The following is a 26,409-nucleotide window of genomic DNA, read 5'->3' on the forward strand; positions in this document are numbered from 1 at the left end:
ATCCTTTTTTTGTCTATTTCTTATGTGGAGGATACTGAGATTGTGCGGAAAATAATGCACAGATTGCTCAGAATGAGTATTTTATTATCACAGCAAGATTATCCACTGAAGTTACAGGATACATGCTTTTTATCATAGGTTTTATTATATCTGTTGCTTATTTTCTGCTGAATATCTTTCGTTGTTTATCTGAAATTATTCAGAAAAAAATGCACAGATTACTCAGAATGAGTATTTTATTATCACGGCATGATACTCACTACAAGTTACAGGATGCATGCATTTTATCAGATGTTGTGAAGCACATTAGCTGTTGCATTGTCATCACTGCTCTTTAAATGACTGTCTTTTTCACGAAGTGCCGTAATTATGCTCCCTAGAGTTTGTGATGGTAGGTTCCCAAGCGTAAATGCCATGTTGTGAACATCGGCGCTCTGATGTTGAGTAAGACTGCCTTTGCATCATCGTCGTCTATGGGTGCTCCAGTACTTGCAAGTTGAGTCATAAAAGACCTAAGTTTGTTAACGTAATCTACAATGCTTTCACCTTTTTAGATTTTTAAGTTAAAGAACCAATGCTATAGTGGCACTTTGGCATTCTGTATCTTTGAACCAAACAAATCATTAAGCGTCCCCCATAGCCCATAGTGCTTTTGGACAAGTCCGCTAAATGTACTTGGGAATTTGATAAATCCAAACCAATGAAAGACTTGGCTTTGCAATCCTTGGTTTCCCACTTAGCTATGGGTTCAGTGGGTCCAGTAGGCTTCGACTCTTTCCCTCGGACAATATTCCACAAATCCTTTTCAATCAGGTGAACTTGCATCTTGACATGCCATGTGGAAATTTTCTCTTGAAATTTTATCCACAACCTGTATGAGTGACATTCTCTGAAGTTTAGAAAATATAGAAATTCGCAAGTAAATAAACGGGCGGCCGCAATAACACACACACACCAGACAATTCAGTCCTATTCTCAAATTGTTGCGTGATACAATCAATTCATGTGTTGTATTATTCAACTGCATTAACTAAGCAATAATTTTACTACTACTCTGCCAATAGAAGGTCAGCGTCTAGCAGGCTTTGCTACCAAGTGCTGGTGACATTCTTTGATCTCTTTACAGAGAAGAGAAAAATTATGGGGAGTCTTAGGAACATTTTCTGGCTGAAGTGGAATCTGTAGGTTGTTGTTTAAGAAGCACGACGATGGTAGGGTAAGCCTACATGTTGTGTGTCCATGTGTACGACCATTTTCATGTTGAAGTGGAATCTGTAAGTTGTTTAAAAAACATGACATGGCAGGGGAAGCCTACATGTGTGTCCACCTGTACGAGCATTTTCTTGTTGAAGTGGAATTTGTAAGTTGTTTAAGAAAACATGACATGGCAGGGAAGCCTACATGTTGTGTGTCCATGTGTTAGACACCTTGACACGCATAACACATTGCCTTTGTGTGTTGGGCACAGAAGAACATGTGCCAAATGCATGTCTAGATGCCTCAGAACCCAGAGCACCCAATAAAATGAAATGAATGATTTTAATGACGTCCACATGGCTAAGCAACTTATGAGACCTAGAGAATAACAACCTTAACTCATCTTCATATTCCTTTCGATGTCGGATCTTCGACTATGAGTCTTGACTAGAAGGCTAGCAATCTGATTGATCTTATCTTTGTCAAATAGATGGTGCATGTTGTCAACCTTTAGATTGTTTTCATATTGAATGTGGATATCCTTATATGCTGCACACTCCATGACAAAGTGTCATTCCGTCTCCACCACACCCTTATTGCAGAAAATGCAAGTTCTCTCTTCCCAAACTTCCTTGGGGTTCTTCCACCTGCCAGTTTCACATCTAAGGTGATGTGACCCTGTCCTCAACTGTGCCACTAGCACCCTTGCTTTTCCTTTAATAGCTGCTCCTAAATATGTTTTCTCACCATGGTCACAAGTTGGATTGAACTCTTTGATGTAGTATGCTTTTTTACGCCCATTGTGATTGGTCCACATGGCAGTCCTAAATTTTTCCATCACAATTTTTTTATTTCCTCATTGGTGCTAGGGCATTCATGTAGCTTGATATTCCACTTACTCAACCACTTTTTGTTTTGCTTCATCCAAGTTTTCTTCCTATGATCTAATCCCTCTTCCATAGCTATCTTGGGCCAACGTTGGTTATCCATGTTTTTAGTCTTATTTAAATAGCTTATTAACCTGGTTATCGTCGTTGCCTCCAATGGAAAAGTGCCTGCTTCAGCCAAAAGGATTTCGTATGGGATTGTGGCTTTAACTTTGAGATTGCTAGTAATTAGATGTTTCTGTATTCTTTCTAACTGCCTCCAGCTACAAGTTGACATGCTGCTTCCCCATACTTCACAACCATAGAGAACAACCGACGTAACCAACAAACCAAAAAGGGTTTTCTTGGTTTTCCAATCCCAAAGTTCAACTTTTCTGCACCTATTTTGGAGTAAGTATGAGGCTCTCCATCCTCCCTGAATTCTCTTCGTCCTACAAGTCTCCCAATTGAGCTTCTAGTGGAATTCAATCCCAAGATATTTGTATTCTTTCACTATCTCCAGAGGACTACCTTCAAAAAGAAAAGTGTTTGGTTTGTCTTTTCTACTTAAAGAGAAAATCATGATTTTGGTCTTGTTAATGTTCACTTGCATCCCCACCTCCTGACAAAAGTGTTCTAAGGCCTTTAAGTGTTCTCTTAATCCATGTGTTGTTTTTGAGATTAGGATAAGATCATCTGCGTATAGAAGCAACTTTACCACGTAGCTTGCTAGATGAACCCCTTCTCCATCCGCTTTGCTTAACCAAGCTTCCAGCTTATCAATATATAAACTGAACAAAGTGGGGGATAGAGGACATCCCTGTTTGACACCAATATCACTACCAAAACATTCGAACATTCCTTCACTTGTTCTGATTTTAGCTCTAACCTTCTCATAAAGTCTATGAACTACTGCTCTATACTCATCTAGGATACCCAACTCTTCCATCTTGTTCCATAGTTTGTCTCTAGGCACTATGTCAAAGGATTTCTTGAAGTCCACAAAACAACAATAGGTTGTTTCACCTTGCTTGTCCCAAACTTTCTCTATCAAATGTCTAAGGGTGACACAATGGTCAATGGTAGAGTGTCTAGGTCTAAAGTCTACTTGTCCTTTTGCCCTTTTTCCCTTACTTTTTGCCCAACTGTTGATTCTTCGCTCTATCATGCTCCCAAAAAGCTTGCCCATGAGGGGGTTGACCATAATAGTGCGGTAGTTAGAGGGGTTATTGATATCTCCACTCTTAAAGAGAGGAATGACCACACTAGTAGTCCACTCTCTCGGAAAGCCATCCTGGATGATCCCATTGAAAATTCCTTTTAAATGAGGAGCAAGGAGCTCAACTCCCCATTTTAGGAATTCAGCTTTAAGCCCGTCTATGTCCTCTGCTTTACCGCTTGCTAAATTCTTTATTCCCTGCTTGATATCATCCTCTGTGAATAGTTCCACTGAAGTGTTCACTGTGGGGGGATTATCTTTCTCACACACCCACTCATAGAGGAGCACTAAAAAGTTCAAAAATATTCAATGAATTTAAGTACATGCAATTTGTGCTAATGTGTCCCAATGTGTGATAGATGTAGTTCTATTTTCTAAACATTCAAAAAAATACATCCTTGTGTATATTTTATTTTTGTAATTGTAATTATATGCATATGTGTGAATGTGTGCTCGCAAAACTATGTGTCCCATATTTCATGTAGGGCACTTGAATCCTGACATCCTACTATCATGTGACGTAAGCTATTGTTTGTTGACACATATTAGTTGTTGAAGACTTATACATGATGGTGCTCATGTTGTTCTTCTTTTCCTTTTTTTTAGCAATATTGTTATTACTAAATGCAGTTGATGTTTTGTTGATTTCTGAAAGGTTTAGTACACTACACTTCGAAAAAGTTTTCAAATATTGTTGTGTTTTTTTGTACACCTCCACCAAATAGTTTGATATGATGTGCATATAGAAAGTGCATGCAAATCCAATGATCTAGAGGAAAAAGAATCATCAAAGCACATTATAAAATGGTTGCCAGAGGAAAATATAGGTTCCTTGACATGCCTTTAAGTTGGGTGTTGGAGGAAAGGTGTTTGAGGGTTAGAAAGGGAAGATGTTACCCATGCTGAAAATGTTCTATTTGTAGATATTTTGTTGTGGGGGAGTGTTGGAATTAAAAATCAAACATCCACTCAATTATATTTAATAGGGCGAGTGTCCTATCAACAAGTATTAATGTGTTTTGAATGTGAAATAAACATGGGTTCGGAGCTATAGAACAACTGTGATTTAAATGAGACTAAGTTTTGGTTCATAATTTGTTATAAAGGAATGCAACTTATAACTTGTAATGTACTATTCTTGCTATAATAATAAATCGTTTTTGAGTATTCTGTGCACATTTCATTTTCTGCAACAACTCTATCTTTTGTTTGTAGAATATTTTCTTGTTGAGGTGGAAATGATAGGTTGTTGTGAGTTGGGACATCTTGACTATATGCAATGGTGCTTGTAGTTGAAAATGGTGGTGTTTATTAGCAATATTTTTATTCTACAAATCTAGTTAATGTTTGTTGATTCATGAAAGATCTAGAACTATAAATTTAAAGGAGGTTACCAAAGAACGCTATGGTTTTCGTTACGCCTCCACCAAACAACCTTAAATAGTGTTTGTGGAGGAGGTGGATGCATGTAGGTCCAAGGAAGAACAGAGATTGCCAAAGCATATTAAAAAGTTTTTCAAAGGTATAACTTATGCAACATGCATCCAAATTTGTTGTTTGAGGAGAGTTTCTTGGAGTCTCCCAATAGTAAGATTCTGCCCAATTGTTAAGTGGATGTTTTGTTATAGGGAATGTGTTTGGAAAATTTAATATCTACATCAACATAATTTGGTTCATCCTCATGTATTACCTTTATGTGTCCGAGCATGGAGTCATCTTCAAGCAATACTCTTTCTTGTTGCAATGTGAAGACAATATCTCAATCATAGTAAAATCATGGAAAGTCCATTTTAAACTCTTCAAATAGCTTATTGAAATTTTCCCTTCCATTCATTAATTTCTCTATAGAATTTGGGTTTACAAAGGAAGCAACAAAAACAATTACACTATGATTCAAGAGAGATTGATCAATTCTATGAATTGTTAATTTTCCATTGTTCTATGTTGTTACAATCACTTTTAGCCTAATTCTTAACTTGAATTAGCAATCAAATCAATCTTTCATTAATAAATAACTATTGTAGTTAGAACAGTAAATGCAATGTACAGTAGAAGACAATCAAGAGCAATAACAAGAGACACTAGGATTGGTCAAAGACCAGGGGAAAACCCCACAAGGGGGAAAAACCTTTCAAATTCTTTTTCTTATTAGATTGTCATAAAATGTTCAACAAAGAGAGTACAATGTTCCAATTCATCAATCAAGAGTCAAAGTCAATTCTTTGACTATCCAACAAAACCAACCAAACAATATCCAAGAGATGAGCCCAACATACAAATCTGATCAAAGTCAAAGCATCCAAAACTGATACAAGTCTACGGTCAATGGTCAACAATATTTTAAGTCACAACAACAAGGACCTAGTGACAAACAATGTGGTTGTAGCCCTCCAGTTGCAAGGAGCACCCTACAACCTAGCGGTTGTAGCCAAATTTTCCTCAATCCAACCTTGTGGCTCCAACTTAATTTCTTCTCCTCTCACGTGTGAGCTCGGACCTTGCAATTTCATACCTATACGAACCAATCCAAAATAATAGAGAGATCAAACCTCCAAGAGAAGAAGAATGAATCTGTGAGTGATGTGTCCAAATGAGGTTGACTTGCCTTGTCTTTATATGCTTCCAAGGGGTGCCCAATTTTTCTTTAAAGTCAACTTGTACTTTTGTGTACATGTGAGTTTTCATTTTAAAAACACATATTTCCTTAACCAAATTAAATTCTTCCAAGGGCTAGGAGGCCTCTTACTTGATGAGGAAGGTTTTCCAAGGGAGGGAATTTGTCCTTGAGTTGTCACATTGACACTCCCTCTCAGCTAGGGAGAAGCTATCGACTGCAACATACGTCCCATCTCAAATATCTCATCATTGCCAAGTCAAATGTCATCACTGCTCATCTCTTCCCATCTCTGTTGAACAATCTCGAATCTAAAATAAGAATTTGACATTATAATGGAGCTATAGCTACCACCCTCTATCAATAGGTGAGATCTACTTACCACAAGGGCAAGGATCACACTCTATCCTATTGACCTGAGACAATAGGTGATATCTACTCAAGGATCACACTCTAACCTATCGTCTAGTGACAATAGGCGAGATTAACTTGAGGATCACACTATGTCCTATTATCCGCTAATCCTCCATCGAGACCCTTAAGAGTCAAGTGGTAGAACACCTACATCCAAGACTTGAGCAAGATCAACTTACCACATGGGTAAGGATACACACCCTATCTCAAGTCACCTCAACCCATTGGCTAGATGGGGAGGTCCAATCCCAATAAGCCCAACTTGTGGGTAGGATGCCAATTGGGGTATACTCTGTCAAAGCAACAATAGGAAAGATCAATTTACCATAGGGTAATGATTCACACCCTATCCTGTTGTCTAGAGGTCCCTCAACCCCAAGAGCCCTTACTGCTACATTCCCACCTTAGGAGCTCAACAAAGGGGAAGAGCACACTCGATGTTCTCGATCAGTCGGGATCCTTACCTAAGAGGGTCACATCCATCAATCCAAGCTAGTCTTTGAAGACCAAAAACTTCCCTTTTGATAAAGCCTTGGAGAGTATTTCTGCTATCTACTCATCAATCGAAATATGATGGAGCCTCATTGCTCCTCTCTGCACCATGTCTTGTATATAATGATACCCAATCTAAATATGCTTGGACTTATCATGAAATACAAGATTTTCTGCCAATCATATCCCACTCTTGTTGTCGCAGTATATCATGGTCGTATCAAGGACCTGCTTAAACAACTCTCCAAAGAGATTCCTTAACCAAACTACCTCACAGCTAGTAATGCTAGTAGCAATATATTCTGCCTCGACCATGCTCAAAGCTACATACTTTTGTTTCTTGCTGATCCAAGATATCATGGCGGAGCCCAAACTAAAGCAACACCCTGATGTTCTTTTCCTGTCAATAGCATTTTTAGCCCAGTGAACGTCAATATACCTGTAAATTTGTACATCTTCGACAGTGTATCTCTGACCAAGGTTAATTGGCCCATGCAAATATCTCAGTATGTGCTTGACAACAATCTAGTGTGCATGAAGGGGCTCAGGCATGAATTGACTCAAAGTGCTCACTGCAAATCATATGTTCGAACAGGTGTTCACAAGGAACATCAATGCCTCAATCAATTGTCGATACTTAGAAGGGTTTGCCAAGTCAGGTCCAACAATATCTTCGCACAAATTCTTGAATTTTATCTCCATCAGTGTGGCCAAGGACTTGCATTCTACCATTCCAAATCTTTCCAAGAGCTTCATGACATATTTTTCTTGAGAAAGGAAAATCTCTTCAGGTCTTTGCCACACCTCTAGTCCCAAGAAGTAATGCATCAAACCAAGATCCTTCATCTCGAACTTAGAGGCTAACTCCCTCTTACATTTGAGGATCAGGGGCTCACTACCTGTCAAGAATAGATCATCAACGTATGAAACCAAAATTAAAGGCATTCCTTGGACCACTTTGAAGTAGAGGTTTGGGTCAGCACTGCTTCTCATGAATCCAAGCTTCACCAGGTAATTGTCAACGCGGACATACCAAGCTTTGGGGGCTTGCTTCAAACCATTTAATGCTTTCTTAAACCTACAAACATGAGTCTTCTTGTCCTTCATTTCAAATCCCTGAGGCTGCTCAACATATATTTCTTCCTATAGTATGTCATGAAGAAATGTTGTCTTTACATCCATCTGGTGATGGGTCCATCCTTGACTAGGAGCAAGGGAAACAATCAATATAATGGTACTGTAATGGTAAACGAGAGAAAATATACCATCATAATCTTCTCCCTCTTTCTAGGAGAAACCTCAGGCCACAAACCTTTCTTTGTACTTCTTAATGCTTCCATCATCTCCATGCTTGATCTTGTATAGTCATTTTGAAGTTACAATACACTTTCTTTTAAGTCTCCAAACAACATCCCATACATCATTCTTCATAATTGATTCATATTCTTTGGCTATGGCATCCTTCCAAACCTATTATTTCACATCTTATTCAATGGTGGGAGGCTCAGCCTCGATAAGAGTGCTCATAGCTACAACATATCCTTGGTACCAACATAGCTTCTTACTTTCCCTAGAAGTTCCTTTGGTAGAAACATATCTCTCAGCATCTTGTAATGTGCCACGAAGCCACAATGGTCTCTTCCTGGAAAGGGGATCACTTAGAGGAGCATCCAAAGGGTCCACAGGCTCCATGGGGTCATCAAAATTATCCTTCTTTGATTCTGGCACAAAAGGACCTTCTAGTAGGTCCATGTCACCATCTCTCTTCTCCATAGGAGGAGGTAGAGGAAGATCCCTTTCTTTTCCAAGGGAAACATCTTTATCGAAAATTACATCCTTGCTAAACTCGATCTTCCTTTGGCTCGATATATATATTCTAAAGGCTTTAGAATTTCACAATATCCAAGAAACATACCTTTCTTTCCGGTGGCTTCCAGCTTGTTCCTCTTGTCCTTCAGCACATGGTAATATAAGGGGTAACCAAATATCCTGAGATGTCCAATGTTAGGCTTCACACCCGTGAATAATTCTTCGAAAGTCTTGTTTTCCAAAGTTTGATGAGGAAACCTGTTTTGAACATAGACCTTTGTATCTATAGCTTCTCCCCAAAGGAACTTCGACAATTTTTCATCATGTAGCATAGCTCGAGCAAATTCCACGATGGACCTGTGATTTCTTTTAGCAACACCATTCTTCTCGGGATTATAAGGTACAATAGTTTCCTTCTTGATTCCATCCTGCTTGCAAAAGTCAACGAACTCATTTGACGTATACTCTCCACCATTGTCAAACCTAAAGATCGTGATATTATTCCCTGTTTCATTTTATATCAATGCCTTTAATTCCTTGAGCATATCGATAGCCTCATCCTTATGCTTCAAGTAGTATATCCATGTATTCCCGAAGAAGTCATCAATAAAGATTATGTAGTAGAGATGGCCACCAAGAGAGTGCACTGACATGGGTCCACAAAGGTCAGAATGAATAAGTCAAAGAATATCATCAATCTTGTTCTTGCTGAAGGGGAATGGTCCCCTTGTCTTCTTTCCTTTGGCACATCCTGGACATACTTCATCATGACTAGCTTGAACATCAGGCATCCCAGAAACCAACTTCAATTTTAGTAGGGATTGATAATGTAGATATGCCAATCTTCGATGCCATAACTCACTTTGATTATTGATGTCATGGACCATTGCCAGCAAAGGTCTTCCGTTGACTCTATAGAGTCCTTCAATTCTAGATCCCAAGGTAAAAACATCCCTCATGCGGGATTCCATAGGTCATGTGAGGACTTTTGTTTTGATGAAAGCTACTCTCAGGCCTTTATCTTCTAAGGCATATATGGATACCAAGTTTTTCTTTAGTCCCGGAACATACATAACATCATGAAGAAGAACATATTCACCGGGGTGCAATTGAAATTTGACGGAACCAAAACCCTTCATAGGATGAGTAGTATTGTCTCCAAGGATGATTTTCAAATTTGACTCCCTCTCAACCAGGTTTGAGAGGACTTCTTGATATCCATAGAAATTTCTAGGATCCCCATTATCTATCAACCAACTATCATACGAATCCAAAGGGGAAGAACTAGCAAGAGCATAAATACTAATATATTTAGATTGACTAGCAGCTACATCATTTTCATACTTGGAGTTCCTTGACCTCATTTGAGGATGATGACCTTCTTCTTGATCATCCATTGTATCACTTCTTCTTCTATCTTCTTTTATCATCTCTTCTTCTTCGATCAATGGACATGTTGTTGAAGTCTCAATTGTTGTTGTAGTTGGATCTTGAATCATTTCTCTTTTTCGGGTGTTCTCGAGCATAATGACCATACTTATGGTAGTTAAATAATTCAATTATACTTCATCTTCTCTTGGAGTCCTTTGATTCAGGTGGAGGACTTCTTTAACCAAATGGCCTTCCTCGTCCTTTCCTCTTCTTTCCTTGAAAAACGAATGCAAAGGGTTCTCCTTCTTCATGCTTTTGAATCCTCCCTCTAGCAATCATCCTGGTCCCTTCTTGAGTGTATTTACCAACAATCTCATCAAATGTCAGAAGTACATTATTGTTGCTTAGAATAATAATGAAGGTTTCCCAAATAGGAGGAATACCCTGAAGAGTAACCACCACTATCTCTCTATCAGATATTTGTTCACCAACATATTGCAATTGATCCCTTAGGTGGGATGCTCTCATGATATAGGATTTCATGGATTCCCCCTTGTTCATCTTCATCATTTTGAGTTGATTTTTCAAGGATAGGACGTGATTCAAGTTGTCGACTTCATGCATCCTGACCAACTTGTCATAAATATCCTTAGAATTCTTCAAGCTACCAACATAAACGAGTAAATGACCTTGTAAACCATCAATGAGAATTTTCTTGGCTTTGAGCTCATCTTTCTTGTATTTGGATTCGGCAACAACGATAAAATTTTCTAGAGGTACAAGAACCTTTCCATCCAAATATTCAAAAACATCATTTCCATGCAATATCACTTCCAACCTTATCTTCCAAGTTGCAAAGTTTGACGAGTCTACCAACTTCTCAAAATCCTTGAAGTAAGAGGTAGAGATCTTGACCAAATCAAATCGGCTCCTTCAACTTCTTTCAAGAATGATTGCTCTTGTCTCTTGGCTCCTTGGGCTTGTCTTCAATCTGTCTTTAAAACTATGTTAATTTTCCACTATTCTATGTTGTTACAATCACTTTTAGCCCAATTCTTAACTTCAATTAGCAATCAAATCAATCTTTTAGTAATAAATAACAATTGTAGATAGAACAGTAAATGAAATGTACAGTAGAAGACGATCAAGAGAAATAACAAGAGACACCAGGATTGATCAAAGACCAGGGGAATACCCCACAAGGGGGAAAACCCTTTCAAATTCATCTACTTATTAGATTGTCGTAAAATGTTCAACAGAGAGAGTACAATGTTCCAATTCATCAATAAAGAGTCAAATTCAATCCTTTGACTATCCAACAAGACTAACCAAACAATATCCAAGGGATGAGCTCAATAGCCAAATATGATCAAAGTCAAAGTCTCCAAAACTAATCCAAGTCTGCGGTCAATGGTCAAGAATATTTAGGTCACAATCACATGGACCTAATGACAAATAATTCGGTTTTAGCCATCCAGCCGTAGAGAGCACCCTATCAACCTACCGGTTGTCGCCGAATTTCCCTCGATCCAACCTGACGGCTCCAATTTAATTTCTTCTCCTCGCATGTGTGATCTTAGACCCTGCAATTTTAGACCTATATGAACCAATCCAAAGGAAGAGAGAGATTGAAACTCCAAGAGAAGAAGAATGAATGTGTGAGTGATGTGTCCAAATGAGGTTGACTTGTCTTGTATTTATATGCTTATAAGGGGTGCCCAATTTTTCTTTAAAGCTGACCTGTACTTTTGTGCACGTGGGTTTTAATCTTAAAAGTACATTTTTCCTTAACCAAATTAAATTCTCCGAAGGGCTAGGAGGGGTATTTCTTGGTGAGGAAGGTTTTCCAAAGGGGGGAATTTGTCCCCGAGCTATCAAATTAACATGAACATGGCCTATCAGGAACTGAAAGTGAATTTGCAGTGGTACTTGTCAATTGTAATATGTGGAGAGAGTCAACCTTTTGTTTAAAATACATGCATAACTTGTATATATATAAACTATTCCTTGAGTTTTTTCTTCATTTCATTTGTTTGGGGCTATCTTCTTAGTACCCTCACATTGTTTTAGAGAAAGGTTGGCTTTGATCTCCTTATGGAAAGGATTTGAGTCATTGGGATTCAACAAGAGCAATGATACTTGTAGACTATTTTCTAATTGAAGTGGAATTCATAGGTTGTTTGTTAAGACATATTGGTTTATATGTGATGGAGTTCATCTTAGAGAATGTTGTTCATTTCTATTTAGTGGTGTTTTGTTGACTTGTGATGAAAGATCTAGTACAACACATTTAAAAAAGGACACCATAGATCAAAGTAGTTTTTGTATGTCCTCGCTAATTAATGTAGGTGGGTGTGTGTAGGCCTAATTAATAAGAAGAATCATTAAAGCACATTGAAAAATGGTTATTAGAGGAAAATATAGTTTCTTTGACATGTTTTCAAGTTGGATGTTGGAGGAGGAGAGGTGCTTGAGGTTTAGGAAACACAGAGTTGTGCCCATGATTGAAAGAGTTTTGTTCATTTCATTTTTTTCTCTCTTCTCAATATTTTCACACCAAGTTTATTTTTAGTAAAAATTGAAAACACACATCTTTCTACAAAGCTAATATCTATTATATTGGTTGGCACCAATGAGGTGTGTAATCACATTACTTGGATTGTATAATCACATTAATTCCTAGAAAGAGAATTTCTATAAAAATGGATTATAATGGAAGTTTGGATAGTTTCAGAGGATATCAAGCTAGTTGGTAAGGTGGGGAATAAAGGGAAATCTAAAGAAGTGACTAATTTTGATTTGGCTTCTCTATAGGGCTAGTTATGTTAATTTGGCAGCTTAGCGACAAATTCCAATCATTGGACTACATTCCTATTTCCGAGAGGACCAAAATTGACCTTGGAAACATTGAATTTGAATAAGGAAAAGTGTATTTTTGAAGTCAAGCCCATATGTATACAAATTGTCAAGGTCGACTTAAAGACAAATTGCCCCTCCAAAGTTTTATATAAATACAAGTGATCTCAAACTCATTTGGACATCACATCACAACAACAAATCTTCTCTCTCCACATCTGATTAGTTCATACAAGTTTGAGGCAACTCTTTCTCTTCACACATGTGAGGGTCTCTTGGCATCTTTGACTTCTGCATTGACTTTTTGAAACAGGGATCTTTGACCAAAATTGACTTGGGGTCATTTTGCATAATTTTTCTGTGATTTTCTGAGAGAAGGTTTGTCCCTCTAAGCGACATTTATTGGCACAAAAATTGAGGAGATCTAGGCACTTTGACCTGCGTTGACCACAAACCTGACGATAACTTTGACCATAGATTTATCTGTCTCTTTTGATTGAATTTTGTTGATTGTTTTGGGCTAAATTTGACCAGCATTGAAGGTTGAATTTATGGGCTATTGGCCGAACTCTTTGAAGACTGTTTTGACCATTAACTTGCGACTGGTTAGGGCACGTTGACTGTTGTTGAATTTTCAGAATTGTAAACCTTATAATAATTTGCCAGATTTGACTTTTTCATCATTAGCATATTGGATCTTGGTTGGTTGATTTGTTAGATAAGTTAAAGCCTTGACTTTAACTCTTGTTTATGGATTTGGCTCATTGTACTCCCTGCTGAACATTTAAGACAATCTAATAGAAGAAGAATTCTTAAAGGGTTTTCCCCCTTGTGGGGTTTTTCCTTTGTCTTTTAACAAATTGGTGTCTCTTGTTGATGCTCTTGATTGTCTCTTATTGTCATTGCATTTATTGTTCTAAATTTAATTACTGTTGATTATTGGAAGAATTAATTGTTATTGGAAAATATTTCTTATTGTAGAATTGAATTGGGCAAAAGTAATTGATATATAACATAGAACAATGGAAAATTAACATGGTATAAAAGCTAAGGTGAAGGACAAGCCCAAAGGTGACAAATGCTAGAGCAATCATATTTGTAAGAAATTGAAGAAATCTATCTAAATATATCAAGATGACTACCTCATACTTCAAGGAAGCTGAGAAGTTGGGTGACTCATCAAATTTTGTTGCTTGGAAAATTAAGTTGGAAATCATCTTGGATGACAATGATGTCTTGGAGTACATGCAATGAAAAGTTCTTGAACCCCCAGAAAATGCTCCCGTTTTTTCTAAGAATAAGTAAAAGAAAGGTGAGTTAAAAGAAAAGAAAAATATTATTCATGGTTTGCAAGATCACTTACTTGTCTATGTTGGAAATTTGAAGAAGTCTAAGGATATGTATGATAAGTTGGCCAACATGTATGAGGTCAACAATTTGAATGAAATCATCTCCTTGAAAGATGAACTCAAAGGTATGGAAATTAATAAAGAAGAATCTACACAATCCTATATCATGATGATATCTTGTATAGAGGATCAATTGCAGAAAGTGGGGGAAAATGTACCTAACGGGGAGTTGGTGTTGGTAAACCTTAGAGGTATCCCTCCTACTTGGGAAAATTTCATTACCATCATGATCAATAACAACAATTTCCTGTCATTTGATGAGCTTGTTGGAAAATGCACTCAAGAATAGTCCATGATGATTTCAAGAGGAAGGATTCAAAAACATGAAGAAGGAGAGCCTTCTTCTTTTGTTTCTCATGACAAGAAAAGGAAAGGAGATGGAGGTTCATCAAGCTCAAGGAAGCCTGCTCCTCGAACTCCAATAGAAGGAATTAAAGGGAAAAGGAAATTTACACATTGAATGCTACAATTGTCATAGGAAAGGTCATTATGCTCGAGATTGCCCTGAGAAGAAAAATGCACCAAGAAACAACACACTAAGCAATAATAGAAGGAAATGGAAGATATGGAAGAAGAAGAAGGGATGCTCTGGATGATTGTGAAGAAGACTGCCGCAATCAAAAGAAGTCAAGAAATTCTAGGTATGAAAATAATGTTGTTTCTAATCAAACTGAGTATATTCTTATTCATTTGATAGTTGGTTAGTAGATAGTGGGGCATCAAGACATGTCTCTGGATATTGAGAGGTCCTCTCAAATTTGGTTGAGAGGGAGACTAATTTGAAAATCATCCTTGGGTACAATTCCACTCATCCTGTTAAGGGTTTTGATTATGTTAAATTTAATTTGGACTCTAGGGAATTTGTTTTGCTTCATGATGTGATGTATGTGACAGGGTTAAAGAAGAATTTGGTATATATATATATCCTTTGGAGGACAAAGGGATGAAGGTTGAATTCATCAAGGGAAAAGTACTTATGTGGCCTAAGGAATCCCCTGTGAGAGATGCTTTCACATTGGGATATAGGGTTGAAGGACTCCATAGATTCAATGGAAGGCCTCTACAAGCTTTGGTCCATGACATCAATTATCAAAGTGAGGTATGGCATTGAAGGCTGACACATCTTCATTATGATGCCTTGCCAAAAATGAAGAATTTGGTCTCTGGATGCCAGATGTTCAAGCTAAACATGATGGATTTTGTCCAGGATGTGCCAGTGGGAAGAAGACAAGGGGACCATTCCCCTCCAGCAATAGAAAGACAAATGACATTTTTTAACTCATTCATTCTGATCTATGTGGTCCCATGCCCGTGCATTCTTTTGGTGGTTATCTTTATTATATTCTCTTCATTGATGACTTATCCAAGAAGACATGGATATACTATTTGAAGCATAAGGATGAAGCATTCGACATGTTCAAGGACTTCAAGGCTCTCATTGAAAATCAAACAAGGAATAAAATCAAAGTGTTCAAGTCTGATAATGGTGGAGAGTATATGTCAAATGAGTTCATTGACTTTTTTAAGAAAGCAAGAATCCAGAAGGAAACTATTGTGCCCTATAATCTTGAACAGAATAGTGTGTTTGAAAGGAAGAACAGGTCCATCATGGAAGATTCCTTTGCTATGTTGCAAGATCAAAAGTTACTGAAGTTTCTCTAGGGTGAAGCTACAAACACAACGTCTATGTTCAAAACAAGGTTCCTCATCAAGCATTGGATAACAAAACACCTGAAGAAGTGTTCACGTGTGTGAAGCCCAATCTTGGTCACCTCAAGATATTTGGATGTCTTGTCTACTTTCACTTGTCAAAGGACAAAAGGAACAAGTTGGAAGCCACTGGAAGAAAATGTACATTTGTTGGGTATTGTGAAAATTCTAAAGCACTTATAATATATATTTATGGTTAAAGGAAAATCGAGTTTAGCAGGGATGTAAATTTCAATGAAGAAGTTTCCCTTGGAAAAGCAAGGGACCTTCCTCCTCCTCCTATTGCTGAGAAGAAGGATGATGATGATATGGATCTATCTGAAGGTCCCTCTACATCAGAATCTGAGAGATACATTGTTGATGATCCTACGGAGCCCATGGACCCCTTGGATCCTCCTCCATTTTATCGCCCTGCCAGGAAAAGGCCACTTTGGATCATGACACATTATAGGATGATGAGAGACATGCTGATGCACATGGAACCTTTAGAGAAAGTAAGACATCGTGCATGTACCAAGGATGTGTTGTAGCGATGAGTAATATGATTTAGGCTGAGCCTTCCACCTTTGAAGAAGTTGTGAAATAATAGGTCTGGAAAGATGCTATGATCGAAGAATATGAATCCATTGTGAAGAATGACGTGTGGGATGTTGTGCCGAGATCAGAAGGAAAATTTACTGTGACATCAAAATGGCTATTCAAGATCAAGCATGGAGTTGATGGAAGCATTGAGAATATAAGGTGAGGTTGGTGGCGAGAGGATTCTCCCAAAAAGGGGGAGAAGATTATGATGATATCTTTGCTCCTGTGGCCCGATATACCACCATTCGTTCAATAGTTTCCCTTGTTGCAAGTCAAGGATGGACCCTGTTAGCACTTGAAATTTCACCTCAGGCTGAAAAGGCAAATCTCAAAGCTACATCAAACCATTCAGCCTCGTAGCTAGCCCTACGGGGCAGGAGAAGGCTCTCTCCGGTCAATCTCGGTAGATTTTCAATAGGAAGAGATGACCAATCAAGGTAACACTAATATTAGGCTAGTAAACTGATTTGAAGGTTGATTTGGGGGTTTTTGGGGTTTTTGGTGGCAAATTGAGGAGTTGCAATTTAGGGTGCGGGGATTGGACACAGTTTCTGCAGGGGGGTCTTTGGGGCAAGGTAGGAACCTGTATTGATGTCTTTAGCTGAAATGGATGATTAGGAAGAAAGATAAGAAGGCCAAAGAGAGAAAACAATGGATTTTAATTCTCTTTAGACAGCAGAAAACATAGAAATTAAACAAATTTAAAAGTAGAGCATGGCAAGCATGAATTCTGACTTTATCACTTCATTTGTTTAATATGCAGCAGTATAGAAAGGAAATGAATCACATAACAAAGCTTACAATAACATGAAGAAACACACCATCAACACATGAGTCCACAAGAATACCAAAGATGACTGCAAAACCCTGGTCTTCCTTAGCCAAAAATTGCAGAGATACAAGTGAAATATACAATGATAGCTCCTCCCTCAAGAGTCCAACCATGAAAATGAGCAAGAAAGTACATAATATAGATGATCTAACCTCTTTCCCTGCCTCCATGGGTCGAGCTCACTATCCTAGGAGCTGTTTGAACCACTTCTAAACTAAGCACTACAAAATAGGCAGTCAAAACAACTTGCCTCTATAAACTTGGAAACCAGTTCATACATTCAATTTTTACCCTTAACATGAGAGAAAATTCTAGAAGAGTAAAACAAGAGTAAAAGTATCCAAAAAGTGCCACAAGTACAGTCAAGAGGACCACCATCGACCTCAGAAAGTCAAACTGGAGCTAAACTGCAATTTCTGGGCTGAACTGGTCAAATCTGGCACAAATTCCTCAACGGGTCGCGCACATCTTCCTCAACGGGTTGCGCACTTTGGAGCCCTGTTTGGAGGCCTTCCCAGTGTCAGAAAGAGGTGCAGTATAGCTCGTTGGAAAGGTCTCTGAGTCTACTTTCCAACCCAACCGGAATTTTTGGATTTGGATGTCATTTACCCAGTCAAAAGTTAATTCTCCCAAGACTACTTCTGCAGCTCAAAAAAGGGGCAGAAAGTCAAAATTTGGCTGTATTTTGACCTTTTGGAGGCCCAAAACTCCATGAAAACTCAAATCCATCCATAGGCATGTGTAACTTTGCATGACAAATCTAGCAATGCTGAGTTTTCGCAAAACGGAGCTACGATGACAAAGGGTCTCACCGGGGGTGAGACCCGTTGAGAAGCCAAAACCTGTAAATTTCCCAAAAATGCCAAAAATGAGCCAAAACTTCCAAAAAATTTTGTGCTTGGTGCTGTGAAGAGGCTAGTGGGTGTCATGATCCTTGAGGGATGCCTCAGCCAAGATACGGAGTGGGTTGGTCTTCTTCTTCCGCCTAAGAGCCTCGGACAACCTCCTTTGGAACATTTTCATCTTGGCCTTGCAAACATGCATCCTCGCCCAATAGTGATTCTTCATGTTTCTCAGCAGCTTTTTCTCTTGGTTGGCCTTAGCCAACAACCTCTCCAAGTGGGCATTCTCCTGAATGAGCAATGACTCCCGGTCAGCAGGCAATGGATCACCGGGCCTCCTACGGTTTAGGACTCGATCACTACGAATCCTCCAAAGCTCATCAAGCGCCTTCTCCTCCTCAAGCTGTGTGTTTTGCTGCTCTAGATAAGTGATGGTCCATTGGGCACCCTCAAGTCTCCGTCATCCCTGAGCTGCTGAATGATCTCCTTTGCCTCTTGGCTAGGAGAACTGACCTCGAGATCAATCACCGGATCCTCATGAATCATGGGCTCTTTGCCCCTCTGTAGTACCTGTGCTGGTGAAGAAAGCAAGGCCCCTTCCACTTGGTGTGGAGATAACACTCGCTGATCTGAAGATGAAGGCGAGACCCCTTCCACCTGTTGTGGAGATAGTACTCGCCTAGCTGCTGCAAATAAGGCCCTTGGGCATTTCTGATAGGTGACCAAAGGAGTGGAGCTGACATGTCGGGTGATGGGAACATTAGGCTGCTGAGATGGTCCTCCCTCCTCATGAATGGCCTCCTGATGTGGCTGAGGTGGCACTGTGAAAAACTCACGGGAGATGAACTCCTCCCATGAGATGCCCTGCTGAGTCAACTGATGAGAGACTATAAGCTGGATCAAACCATAGTGACAAAGGCTCCTGTACTGCTGAGCCGAGGTCTTCCTCTGCAACATGGGCACCATCCTCTGAATGTTATGAAACAGGAAGACCGGGAGGTTCATCATCCTCACTCGGGTGAAATGCATCAACAGGCGAATGTGATATGAATACACCTGTGAAAATCTGCCCTCACATGTAAAATAATGCATGATAAGTCTCATGAGGGGAGGATACTCACTCCGAAGAAATCTGAATGGGAAAACACCCGTCAACAGTCTCACAAATGATGGCCAGACATAAGGCTCAAAGTGAACAAAATCAAGTAATCTCCGCTTAGGCCACACCTCACCCACATTTGGTATCCCTGTAGCCTCTGAGATCACCTCGGGTGTCAATATGAAATTCACCCCTGCAAGAGTGACATGTCCATCATGGAGGTGTAAGACAAACAAGCGGGCCAACTCTCTATGATGTTGAATCTGAGAGATCCTCTCACAAAACTGATAGCATGACATGTACTGGAAACAATTCACTGCCAAAGGACAAGCCTGTAATTCTGCCAAAGAAGTAGGCTCCTCCCGCTTATGATGGCCTCCCTTACCCCCTCTACGAGGCCTCCTCTGTTCCTCAACCTCTGTAGATGATGAATGGTCATCACTTTGCTCATAAGTTTCGGTATCTGACATGGTTTTGGAGCAAAGTGGACAAACTGAAGGACAAATTGAACTACTGCCTCTGCCTGCAAAAGTACTGAACTCTATGCTGTTTCAAGGGGAAAAAACATGAGGGGAATGTTAGGGGAGGGAACTTCTTAACAAGGAATGGGAATATATGAAAATAACAGGGAATTTCAAGGGAAACTTTACAAATTGTTATGCATATAGGAACACATTTTAACATTGGGAAATCATTTGCAAAGAACATCTCATATGGGACAAAAACATGTATGATAGTGAACATGGAAGGGGCATACATGTATCAATAGGGACATAGGGACACCATACACCAAATTTACTTATAGGAGTTCATGTGTGTCATAAGGCAGATTTTTGTTTTTAAGGAGTACATGTACATTGTTTTAACATAGAGGGAAGGTTTTCATGTACAAGGGGATATCAAGGGTATGTAGGGGTTATGTACATGACTCTAGATATACAGCAACATTTATTTTCACATGACTCTTTTCTTTATTTGCAAATGTATCTTTTCTTTTTGTTCTATTCTTGCATGTGTATGGTAGAGGGAATTAGGGTTTTGTGTGCTTGGGAGAGGGGTAGGGTTTATAGTTTAGGGATGGGGAAAAAGTCTACATTTTATGTACAAATAATATGGGACAGAGATGAAAGCATGACTGTGAATGAAAGGGGAAAAGAGGGAAGGGACCAAATGGGACAAAATCACTTGAAACAGTCACAAAACCCTAGCATTTTACAAACATTAACAAGCAGCCATATAAGTCTTTTCATTAGCTTGATGTGAGGTTAGAATCATAGCATACAAGCTTATTTTCATCATCCATCTCCAAAACAATGAGTAAAGACCCTACCTCGAGCGTTTGAGAAGATTTGAAGGGAGATGAAGGAATTTGGTTGAAGTTTGATTGCAGACAGCTGAACGGGTCGCGCAGGCTCCCCAACGGGTCGCGCACAGCCCAACGGGTCGTGCCCGTATTAAATTTACACTGCTGGAGTGCCCTGGACGGGTCGCGCACCGCCCAACAGGTCGCGCACAGGCTTGAACGGGTCGCGCACCTGCTAACTGCCTGAAATCACTGTGTTTTTGCCTCTTTCGCCTATCACTCTCTCACAATCTCTCTTGCAAGCTTGAAATTCACAATGAGAGTGAAAGGAGGGAATATTACCTTTTATAATCTTCATTTGAAAAAATTTCATCCATAAACCCACTTTATAAAGTCTATTTTGACACTTTTTAAAACACTGATTTTCTTGGTTTCCTTTATCCTGAAGTTGACTTTTTGAGTGCTTTGACCTGATTCTTTTTGCAGGTAGATCATCTGAAGGACTGTGGCAAGGGGACCAGGGTTGTTGCTGCCTTTTGAAGACTTTTTGGAAATTTATTCTTTTTACAAAATTTATCATGACCTTGGCTTTAAAAACAGAGTTTTTAAATCCAAGGTTAGAAATGAACTGTACATGATGAAAATATCAAAGAAACATGTTTACCATCCTCCCTCTGGCTTGCTGGTCACTCAAGGACTTTCAGAGACATGACCTTGCAGAGACAAATGACCAAAACCCTAGACCTAGAATTTTGACATTAAGACACATCAAGACAAGCTTGAAAAACTCAATGACTGATATGACCTGATCCAGCAAAGCCAAGAGGGGTATGAATAGACCAGCTCCTCCATCAGGGTTATGGCATGCCTAACGGGATGCAAACTTTGACACTGATGAGACACCTACTAATGCAAATGCAAAGAGCTTTGATCACTGATGGAGGGCTTTCAAGACCGACACTAACATTGGCTCCAATGGGGATGGTAGCTCCTTGGAGGTACCAAGAACCTTAGACATCTGGGAGAGCAGACCAGTGTTTGCAACCATTGGGCGATGGAGTCATTATTTACAACTTTGACTCATTTATTGAATGAAAACTGACTGAAACTTAACTGGAACTTGACTCAAACTGACTCGATGGCAAACTGAAATAACTTGAAAAACTCACTCAACAGACCAAACACAAATGACTCATGACTGACTTAAAACAAAACTTTACAAAGATTTTGGAAAAACGGCTGCAATCCATCAAGATTGGAATCATGATGACAACCACCTGCATACTAATGAAATATGTACAATCATGTATAATGAGCTTTCCAATGTAACCAATCCAGCAGATGGCTACATACCAAATTTCTGCTCTCGCTTATCTCGAGCAGGCGAAACGATGAACCTGTAGGCAACTCAAAATAACCACTGAAACCAAAGCGTATGATAATGAACCAGGCAACATTTATCTTTTCTAATGTTTGCAGAAGAATGCCAAAGGGATCTTGATATTCCTGAAGCACTACCTTGTTTGGAGATCCAGCTGCAAAAATATAAGTACTCGCTTCATTCTGATCTGAAAGAACAGTGGGTTGCTGATTGATAGGAAGGCACAGAGAAGTATAAGCTTCTGCCATATGAGTGTTGGCTGTAAATTCCTTGACCATGAGAAATTTTGACATATTGTCTCTCTCAAGCTTATATTCCTCAATTTCATGGTCTAGGTCATTCTTAAACAGAAAACAATCTTCAAGATCATCAAACATGACAGCCTCATCATCTTCATGAAAGAAAATATTATCTGTTTGCTGATCTATAAAACTAATTACAAGATTGTCATCATTTTCAAAAGAGGAAGAAGTTTCACCAACACTTTTGTGACCATGTGCACACTGCTGATTTGCTTTAGCTTGGGTTGTAGCATGACCTTTCAAGAGTTGATCTATCTCATCTTCAGACAAAGGAGATAAGACTTTCTGTTTCCCTTTGCTCAAACAAGTCTTGTCTTCTTGAAATAACATTTCAAAACATGAAAAATCTGAATGACAGTCCTGATCTTCTGAAACTTGGAAACATTGTTGATCATCCTCATATGACATGGCAATCAAACTATCCAAATTATGATTGAAAGAAGAGTTTTCACTTACTTGAACAAAGATCTCATCTTGCTGTTCATGAGCTAGCTGAATTACCTCCTTATGCAGGCTCTGTTCCGGTGAGGTGGGAGCACTTAGATTTGTAACTTCGTTTTCTTCATGCAAGCTGATCTCAACAGTCGAGTTCTTCTTTATAGGATTCAACACAAGGTATTCTTGGTCACCATGATCTGAATTTTGATTTGAAATAGCTGAGTTGACTGCATTACATTCTAAAATTAAATCTTGGCTACCCTGCACGCTGTCTTCTTCTGTGGGCAGATCTGAAACAAGCTCTTCTCTTTCATCAATTACAGCCATATGGCCATCTTCAACCTGCTAATCTTGACAAGTATCCTCTAAGATTTCTATGTGCTGCTGAAATGGCTTTTCATACAGGGCTTCCATGATCTCTTCATCCATGAAATTATCATCTTCATAAAACTTTTCAAGGCTTTCAATAAAACTATATGCATGCTGGCAACAGTCTTGAACTAGATTTAATGATGGATAAGAATCCTTATATCGTTCAATGAACATAGCATGAAAATCCTTTAAACAGTAAATACAAGCAGGCGGCAAACTTTCATACCATGATTGAGCTGTACCTTCCAGAGTGGCCAAGAATATCTTCATCAAGCAATCTTCAGGAAAATCCACCTTCAACTTACGAATATGCATATGAAATCTAACCAGATGTAAAGCAGCATCCTTCTTACCATCAGCGTTAAATGTAGGCAAATTCCTTGACCAATCTACCTTCGGAATTTTATTTGGAAAACCAGGGATGTGATCTCGGCTCAGGGGAGCATATCTTCTTGCAATCCGATCCATCTTGAAAAGCTCACAGCTACTGATCTTTCTGCAGTGAAGTCACCATGAAGCATAGGTTGCTGGATTCTTCAGTGAAAAGAGTCGCCAGGTGAATGATTTCAGCCTTTCAAGTGTCTGATTGTTGTTCACCATCAACAATCAGATCTGAACTTGATACATGTACTGGGGTAATTAACAAGTTAGATGTCACGATTACAAGCTAGACCGGAGATTGACTGAAGCAACGTTTATCTACTTCCGCTAATGCAAAGCAAAAGCGTTTCGAAGGCTACCTGGCATAACTTCAGGCTCCGTCTGTAGCGTGTAAAACAAATGACATCAACCCACAAACAAGTTTGTTCTCCCCAGTATGGTCGCCAGTATGCAGTACTTGAAATTTCACCTCAGGCTGAAAAGGCAAATCTCAAAGCTACATCAAACCATTCAGCCTCGTAGCTAGCCCTACGGGGCAGGAGAAGGCTCTCTCCAGTCAATCTCGGTAGATTTTCAATAGGAAGAGATGACCAATCAAGGTAACACTAATATTAGGCTAGTAAACTGATTTGAAGGTTGATTTGGGGGTTTTTGGTGGCAAATTGAGGAGTTGCAATTTAGGGTGCGAGGATTGGACACAGTTTCTGTAGGGGGGTCTTTGGGGCAAGGTAGGAACCTGTATTGATGTCTTTAGCTGAAATGGATAATTAGGAAGAAAGATAAGAAGGCCAAAGAGAGCAAACAATGGATTTGAATTCTCTTTAGACAGCAGAAAACATAGAAATTAAACAAATTTAAAAGTAGAGCATGGCAAGCATGAATTCTGACTTTATCACTTCATTTGTTTAATATGCAGCAGTATAGAAAGGAAATGAATCACATAACAAAGCTTACAATAACATGAAGAAACACACCATCAACACATGAGTCCACAAGAATCCCAAAGATGACTGCAAAACCCTGGTCTTCCTTAGCCAAAAATTGCAGAGATACAAGTGAAATATACAATGATAGCTCCTCCCTCAAGCGTCCAACCATGAAAATGAGCAAGAAAGTACATAATATAGATGATCTAACCTCTTTCCCTGCCTCCATGGGTCGAGCTCACTATCTTAGGAGCTGTTTGAACCACTTCTAAACTAAGCACTACAAAATAGGCAGTCAAAGCAACTTGCCTCTATAAACTTGGAAACCAGTTCATACATTCAATTTTTACCCTTAACATGAGAGAAACTTCTAGAAGAGTAAAACAAGAGTAAAAGTATCCAAAAAGTGCCACAAGTACAGTCAAGAGGACCACCATCGACCTCAGAAAGTCAAACTGGAGCTAAACTGCAATTTCTGGGCTGAACTGGTCAAATCTGGCACAAATTCCTCAACGGGTCGCGCACATCTTCCTCAACGGGTCGCGCACTTTGGAGCCATGTTTGGAGGCCTTCCCAGTGTCAGAAAGAGGTGCAGGACAGCTCGTTGGAAAGGTCTCTGAGTCTACTTTCCAACCCAACCGGAATTTTTGGATTTGGATGTCATTTGCCCAGTCAAAAGTCAATTCTCCCAAGACTACTTCTGCAGCTCAAAAAAGGGGCAGAAAGTCAAAATTTGGCTGTATTTTGACCTTTTGGAGGCCCAAAACTCCATGAAAACTCAAATCCATCCATAGGCATGTGTAACTTTGCATGAAAAATCTAGCAATGCTGAGTTTTCGCAAAACGGAGCTACGATGACAAAGGGTCTCACCGGGGGTGAGACCCGTTGAGAAGCCAAAACCTGTAAATTTCCCAAAAATGCCAAAAATGAGCCAAAACTTCCAAATTTTTTTGTGCTTGGTGCTGTGAAGAGGCTAGTGGGTGTCATGATCCTTGAGGGATGCCTCAGCCAAGATACGGAGTGGGTTGGTCTTCTTCTTCCGCCTAAGAGCCTCGGACAACCTCCTTTGGAACATTTTCATCTTGGCCTTGCAAACATGCATCCTCGCCCAATAGTGATTCTTCATGTTTCTCAGCAGCTTTTTCTCTTGGTTGGCCTTAGCCAACAACCTCTCCAAGTGGGCATTCTCCTGAATGAGCAATGACTCTCGGTCAGCAGGCAATGGATCACCGGGCCTCCTACGGTTTAGGACTCGATCACTACGAATCCTCCAAAGCTCATCAAGCGCCTTCTCCTCTTCAAGCTGTGTGTTTCGCTGCTCTAGATAAGTGATGGTCCATTGGGCACCCTCAAGTCTCCGCTGCAAAACATCATTCTCGGCCCTGAGCTGCTGAATGATCTCCTTTGCCTCTTGGCTAGGAGAACTGACCTCGAGATCAATCACCGGATCCTCATGAATCATGGGCTCTTTGCCCCTCTGCAGTACCTGTGCTTGTGAAGAAAGCGAGGCCCCTTCCACCTGGTGTGGAGATAACACTCGTTGATCTGAAGATGAAGGCGAGACCCCTTCCACCTGCTGTGGAGATAGTACTCGCCTAGCTGCTGCAAATAAGGCCCTTGGGCCTTTCTGATAGGTGACCAAAGGAGTGGAGCTGACATGTCGGGTGATGGGAACATCAGGCTGCTAAGATGGTCCTCCCTCCTCATGAATGGCCTCCTGATGTGGCTGAGGTGGCACTGTGAAAAACTCACGGGAGATGAACTCCTCCCATGAGATACCCTGCTGAGTCAATTGATGAGAGACTATAAGCTGGATCAAACCATAGTGACAAAGGCTCCTGTACTGCTGAGCCGGGGTCTTCCTCTACAATATGGGCACCATCCTCTGAATGTTATGAAACAGGAAGACCGGGAGGTTCATCATCCTCACTCGGGTGAAATGCATCAACAGGCGAATGTGATATGAATACACCAGTGAAAATCTGCCCTCACA

The sequence above is a fragment of the Pinus tabuliformis genome, chromosome 6 (genome assembly GCF_031772625.1).
Source record: "Pinus tabuliformis cultivar Carrire ecotype Pingquan chromosome 6, CPIR1, whole genome shotgun sequence".
Taxonomy (NCBI): Eukaryota; Viridiplantae; Streptophyta; class Pinopsida; order Pinales; family Pinaceae; genus Pinus; species Pinus tabuliformis.